At 41.3% G+C, this 7,511-nt stretch overlaps 1 long non-coding RNA gene across 1 annotated transcript in view; it reads left to right on the top strand.

Annotated features, from left to right (window-relative positions):
• The first annotated feature begins 2,600 nt into the window (after positions 1-2,600).
• LOC112213189 overlaps positions 2,601-7,511 on the top strand; it is a 60,532-nt gene continuing 55,621 nt past the window's right edge. The window contains exon 1 of the long non-coding RNA XR_002947076.2: positions 2,601-2,993. This is a non-coding gene — a long non-coding RNA (uncharacterized LOC112213189). The remainder of the gene's footprint in view (positions 2,994-7,511) is intronic.

Genomic DNA, 7,511 nt, shown 5'->3' with positions numbered 1-7,511 from the left:
TGATACAAGTAAATCCAGTGTGTAGTTTGTCAGAATTAATTCCGACTGCTCTTATCGTAAGTTGAGGTTGCACAGTACGCGTGTATAATAAGAAAAAGGAAAAAGAAATGCCAGTGGAGATTATTTTAAACGAAATGTTTGGAATAGTAAAAGTATAATAAAAAATTCTTGGAATTAATTTGAATCGTTTGATGCCGAACGAAGTCAACTTTCCAAGCGAAGGGGATTGAGGCCGTACTGGTTAGACAATCGATTTATAGAGTTTCTGGTATTTGTACGCGGTGACAGGCATTTGAGAGATTTTTGCGAAGTCTTATATCGATTAATACCGAACATTTTCCTTTATTAGAAATTTAAAAAAACACTGTCATTTATATAAAACAGTATATTATGACTCGTATATCCCAGCATTGAACGCCTAGTACAAAGTGGCATAGACAAAACATCCGCAATCAGTTCTACTCGCAGATTTCTCTGTTACAGTTATCGGTACTGTTCATCTCGATTAATCAGAACCTGAATAGCCTTCGTAATATTTTCGATACGGTGCAACGTTGAATATTCGAAACTGAAGGCTGGATAATCGAGTGATGAGGTGTTATCAGCCGGTAGCTCGATCTATCTCTTATCCTCGTTCGTTTCACAGTGTTGTTTTATCTGTCGTTTCATTCTACAGCTTCTCTATCATACTCGACTTGTCCTACCCCTAAACTAAATACTGGTTTCCATCGGACTAGCGTCTACGCTCGAACGTAACGCGTAAAAGAGAAAGAGAAACGTGCAACAACGATTTATCACGTCAGCCTATTTTACTCATACAGTTGGAAGAAACTTTGCTCGATTCATCGGACAAAAGTCTTACGACCCCTTCTCCGTTTTAGCGCTCGCTTCCAGCCTGATGATTTCCTCGATACACTGTGTTACATTTACGATGACTCCACATGTATTTCTGTCCAGTTGTACACGGTTTTGTCGACTCGTTCAATCTACGATTCCATTTCCGCCTCTTTCATCGACTTCGATCGTTCCGATCAAAACGAGCTGTACGATTAGATTAACGCTCATAGTATGGGGCAGCGACGAAAAATGCAACCAGGGAGCAATCGTTGGATGGATGAATAATCAAGGTGCAATCGGATTTCTCGTGGTTGCGATCAAAATAGAAGGCACGTCCTGCGCGAATCTATCGTGCGATGTCTTCGCGCTATCAATGATGCCATCGTCTATGGGAGCTCTGATAGGATGAAACATACGGGGACTCGATTACACGCGCATGTGCCAGTAGGCATATATCGACATTTATTGCCTAGCACGGTGGTCGATAATAGGACACGTGATGCTTGGTTATCAGTTTACCTCGAAAACTGGTAAATTCGCCTCTTGTAATCGGCTCGATTAACGCAACAGATATAAATAATATTCTCGAATTCCACTCGATATCGTTTCAAATATTTTCCAATGTAGTAGGCAATATAATTAACACCGTGATGCAATCGCAAATGACGAACTATTAGATATTTCTATATTTTCATATCTTCGAAGTTTGCGGAACGTTAAGAAAAATATGTGCTGCCCTCAAACAAACCGAACAGTTATGTTATATTAACAGTAGTACCCTCGGACATAGTCCAGGAAAATATGTTTCTCAATTTTTGTACTCGTTCAAAGTCGTTTCTATCGAAAACGTACGAGATGTCCGAATCCATTGACGTGCACACGCGATGGTGTTTGTTGCTCACGAAACAGAACAAATAGTGGAAGATAATTAATTTACGTGGACAAAGCCAGTAACACGTTCGGCGCATGCAATCTACGAGCGAGGAGACTGTTCCTCACGCGATATCCAGTGATATTCGTACGAAACGCAGCGTACATGTTGACTGGTCTTAATAACCCTCCTCCGGTTTCCTCGGTTGTCGTGTTTCGTCGTAGGTGTATCGACTCTGCCCACGCTTGATACTCCTTCTCTATATCTTTTGATTTATTGAAATTAATCAGCATACTGTTTCAGCTTTGAAATACCTTCATTTCACTCTTAACTTATCATACGAAACTTCTACTGAAAATCAAGTAAAATAAGAATAATCACTGTTTCAAGTTGCTTTTAAGTGTCTGGTAGGTTGATAACGTACGAAATGTCCATTTAGATACTACGAATTATTCGTGTAGAAACGAGCATGGAGAAATATATTGTTTATGAGCAATCTGATTTATATGGAATCGAATTTCAATTCGTACCTTTTGGTTTTACGTATCTTTTGTTGGAAACCATTCAGTGCAAATACTCAAGAAATTCGGGTGATTTATATTTCTGAGTTTTTTCTAGTTCTTCAATCGAACCTGTATGTAATGAAATTTTTCACTTTGAAATTTCATAGCTCCTCAATCGCAAAGTGTATGTAATGTTCATACAGTTTCTGACAAAGGTGACGCTATGTAATCAACTATTCGTCGTTGTCAGTTTTAATTTTATGCAATTGAAATTTGCGTTACTTTTTGGAAGTAGTATTAACACTAATCCAAAAAGGTGGACATTTCATACGTTAAGACCTAGTGGAACAATTCACGAGTAACACCATATGTTTCATTTTCAGATATTATCAGCACAAGAAAAAGGCGTATTCGTCGAAAATACATGGAAAATTGATCGGACGAAATTACATAGATAATAATGAGGATGCAATTAAAACGCTGCACGCGGGGCGCATGTGTCAAAGTTGGCGCGAAAAGTGGGACGTGTTTCTCGTGTTCCTGCGGAGAAACAGCTGTCTCTATTCCGCGGCGAATCCCTTGGCAGCAGGAAAATTAGGTACGGATTCCTCTAGTCTCGATCGGAGATGCCCGTCACGAATTAGCATTTATATCACCGTGGTACCGTGCAACGAGGTGGAAATGGAATATCCAGAACGCCGTGATAGAGACTCGCCCGGTCTTCCTGCCACGAATTAATATGTCCGTGTCTCCTCCAGCTGGAATCGATCGTCTTGTAACAGGTAATTATGCCGATGTTAATTAACGCGACTTTTAATCGCCCACGGATGTTTCGTTCTCATATTATCTTCCACGAACAGGCTAAATATTCTTTTAGAGAATTTTTACTACAACTTTTACTATCCTCATTTTGATATCGCGTTCGTTCGGCTCACTGTCAGGTTATTTTATAAACAATGTCGTCTTTCGTTTTATTTACGGTATAATTGAACAGTAATTACCAAAATTTACAGTTAACAATTAGAATAATCGAAAATAGCGTTATCTGATACAGGAAGCTACACTCAATAAGATAAAAAAGTATAATTGAGAATCGTTATTTCGTTCGTTATATTTTTCAAACTTGGCATTGATTTTCATTCAGTTTGATTACTTACTGAAAAACTATAGACAAAGAACTCGAAAAGGCAGTAGATGAATACCTATTTCTGGAGTCTGCTTAAAATCTCTTACAAACGTTGAATCACTCTAAAAGACACTCTATTCGTCTTTCTATTCGCCCGAGTGGTCGTCAAAGCACAAGTACGAAAACATGGTGGCGCGGTTAAGAGTGATCGATTTCGTGTCGCCAATAAACGCGTATCATCCTCGTGGGGGTTCGGGAATCGAATAACACGCCGTATGTCGTAAGAGCTGCTTGCCTTTACCCGTGGTAGACAGCGCGCAAGAAAAATGAATCGTTAATTACGCGCACGTATCGCGCATCAGAATGCTTACGTAAAACCGTTAAAACACAACGTAGATCAGAATTTGCGTAACATGATTGATGAGGATTGTCTTTCTAATTAACGTCGAGGCAACGCTTTCCTAGTCGCTTTTCTCCCTACACGTTCGTCTCTGTTTTCTCCGAACCCTCACGATCGAACTCTCGATTCTTGTAGTACTCTCGCAATTCCTTTTCAGCGACAAACATCGTTCTTTCAACTACCATAGCTATTACCGATAATAATTTAATAAAACTTTCTCTGAATACTATGATCTTCAGCTGGCTAAGGTGCGCGGGTATCATTTTCATATTTTTTACGATTATTGCGACGCGAGGCAATAGGTACAAGGGGCAATAAATTGTTAATTTGGTTCTTGGTACTTTCCAATTACCTTTCGAAATTGACTTATTAAAATTAGTACTTAATCTTTGACTACTGAACGATATCAGACGTAGAAAATTGATGACGCGCCATTTACAAATTATATCAATAAACTCTGTTACCGAAGTATTATATCACGTATTAATTTAGAATTTCTCGGAACATGCTAATGTCCCGAAACAAAAATCAAGTTTCCTGTGTTCGAACTCGCACGTTGTAAAATTCCCTATGAAAATCCTTGCGGTAGAATATTGTCAAGCTCGTTGTCCTCTTTGGTCATCGTTATTTGCTAATTCGCTATTAGGATGTTTACGTTGGATTGCGCGTAGATTTGAAGAAAGCACGTGGAACAATGAGTTTGTAAGCGCGGGTCACGAAACGTCCCCGTGGTGGCTCGTCAAAGAGGGACACGTCAGCAGTACACCGGGCGAGTCCCCTTTTTCGGTCCTGTGGGATGAACACGGATGAAAGATAGATGGAAACGATAAGGAGAACGTTTTTGATCGGCCGCCACGTCGCGTTAAGAGATGAGCACGATGATCAGACACGTTAATTACGCGATTCCCTCGTTCGGACCGATCCTATATGACGACAGAAGCTTTGTTAGGGGTGATTTGTCACGACCCGATGCCGTTTACGTGGATGCTATAAGTTGCTTGGCGACTGATCAAAATACGATTGTAAGAACGTGGGTGGAATCGTTCGACAGACTCTACAGGAGTTTAAACGTTCGATTGTATTTTTGTCCGAAATAATTGAATTATAATGTATAAAAATTTGTCATATAGATTTCTGATTTCGAAATTTTTTTTTGTTTCCGATGTTTACGCTTTGTCGTAACTCTGCAAAGTATTTACTGCTTTTGGACTCGTCCCTCGAAATTCTAAACCAAATGTCTTAAAAAGTACAATTGAACCAAACACACGGTACAGCTTCGAAGCTTACGAGCGTTTACAATACGATCAGCATTTCACACGTTTGCCTGAGAAATCGACTAGACCTTTCTACTATCTGACTTTTCTTCACACATAATCCTTTACCGAGTCTCACGCCAAATTATCTTACTTTCCACCATCGAATCACAATTACTCACCGCTAATACGCAAAAAATGAGGCATTATTTCATCGGCGATCTACGCGCACGGTAATCACGTTGAATTTCCAGCGCGAAAAGCGAGGCATCGCAATCGCAGATGAGCGCCTAGCCTGGTTCGAACGAATCCATGACTCACTGCTCACGGCTGTGGCAAACGGGAAGATCGTGCCGGTAATACTTTCAGCGTTGGCCGGCTCGCCTCTCGTTTCCTTTTTTCCTCGCCTCCGTGGTCCCCTTCCAACGCCGTGGACTTCCTCCTGTCCGGGCGTCCGCTTTTCATTATCACCCAGCACGGGATCGCGCGCGTTCTCTCCTCTTGAGTGAGACATAACCACCCGAGAACGGGCCGGGGCACCTAACAAGACGTACAAAATAAATTGAGAGACGCGAGATTAATGAAACGCCCGTAGGCGGCGGAGGGCTCGAAAGGAACGCGGCTAAAAAACCGCTTCGAAACGAGAGAGATCGAGTGCTACCTGGCTCACGGGAAACGAAAGAGAACGGAGAATCTCGTCGCGGAATTATTGCGTGGCTGAACACCGATCACGAACCGAGTCTACTCGACTGGTTAGTCTAATTTACTCGTTTTTAATTAGTCTCCGCTTATCGTGATCGCGATCGCCCTCTTTTTTCGCCGGCTTTACACTTTTTTCCTCTCGCTATCTCTTCTTTTTTTTTTCTTTTTCTTTAAATTCTGGTTTAAGAAAAAAAGAGATTGCGACAAGTAGCAGGTAGCTGGTTCGACACCTTCGTAACGTGTTCGCGGAAATTTACTCACGGCAGAAAATTTAATAAGATTGATATTGATGTAATGAGGTATCGATCACGAAAGAGGTTATTATAGGATAAGTATCGAGGAGAGGTGTTGATTCAGTAAAAGGAGAAAACCTTGGCGGGCGTCGTGAGCAACTGATCAGGAATGTTTTTCATGAATAAGCAAGTGGACGTGGTTTGAGAAGAGTGATTTATGTGTGGAAATGTTCGGGAGGTTTGTAGTTCCTGGTGATACAAAGGCTTCGGTAGCTAATTGGTGTAAGGTATTCTATTTGATTAACTCTTGATTATCGTCGTTGATTATCTAGGTAGGCTATCTTGATTCTCATCGAGCCTGCTTTTTATCTGACTTGTAATTCCAGATCTCTGTCATTCTTCAACACTAACGTTCATTTTTTACCTTAACAGCATGGGAGTAATTGGATATTAATCATATTCCTTGAGCAATTAAATTATGAAACATTAATGATTTCCTTGATTCGAATAATTTTTAATATGTTTTCAATTCCTTTCTGAATATTGATTATTTCGCTCGAGCAATTCAATTATGGAACTCCATATTTTCCATTATTTTGCTATTCCTAATCATTCGATTGGCGAATTTCTCCAATTCTCTTCTCAGTGTCGATCTTCTCCGTGAAAATGTCGAAAGAAGATGCTACAATTTTCTGGAACCTAATAATTCCTAATGTATTTCCACATTCTTTTTTCTTTCGCTATCCAAATCAAACGCTTTCGCGAATTTCTTCCAATCTAATCGTTCCCGACATTCCCCCAATTTTCCTCGTTTTCCGGAACTTTCGCGCGGTCGGTGGAAACGCGAAAAAATCATTCATATTCATCGATGATTGTTTCGCGTGACGTTTTTTCCAAAAGCAATTCCGCTCTTCAATGAACGAACGCCCGGGTTGTCCCGCGATCAAATGGAAAAGCCAAAATACCGGCCCCGGAAACCCAATCTACGAGACCGTCACACCAGCCACGGTGGAGAGCTCGTTAAAAAATCATCACCGAATTAAATCGAGTTGCCTTTCCACCATGTAAACAACCACCCTTCGCATATAGATTTCGAAAGGGGGATACGGAGAGAGAGAGAGAGAGAGAGAGAGAGAGAGAGAGAGAGAGAGAGAGAGAGAGAGAGAGAGAGAGAGAGAGAGAGAGAGAGAGAGAGAGAGAGAGAGAGAGAGAGAGAGAGAGAGAGAGAGAGAGAGAGAGAGAGAGAGAGAGAGAGAGAGAGAGAGAGAGAGAGAGAGAGAGAGAGAGAGAGAGAGAGAGAGAGAGAGAGAGAGAGAGAGAGAGAGAGAGAGAGAGAGAGAGAGAGAGAGAGAGAGAGAGAGAGAGAGAGAGAGAGAGAGAGAGAGAGAGAGAGAGAGAGAGAGAGAGAGAGAGAGAGAGAGAGAGAGAGAGAGAGAGAGAGAGAGAGAGAGAGAGAGAGAGAGAGAGAGAGAGAGAGAGAGAGAGAGAGAGAGAGAGAGAGAGAGAGAGAGAGAGAGAGAGAGAGAGAGAGAGAGAGAGAGAGAGAGAGAGAGAGAGAGAGAGAGAGAGAGAGAGAGAGAGAGAGA

This window comes from Bombus impatiens, unplaced genomic scaffold (genome assembly GCF_000188095.3).
Source record: "Bombus impatiens unplaced genomic scaffold, BIMP_2.2 scf_0517, whole genome shotgun sequence".
Lineage (NCBI taxonomy): Eukaryota > Metazoa > Arthropoda > Insecta > Hymenoptera > Apidae > Bombus > Bombus impatiens.
Note: the sequence above shows the minus strand (reverse complement) of the source record. Positions and strands in the feature narration are given on the sequence as shown.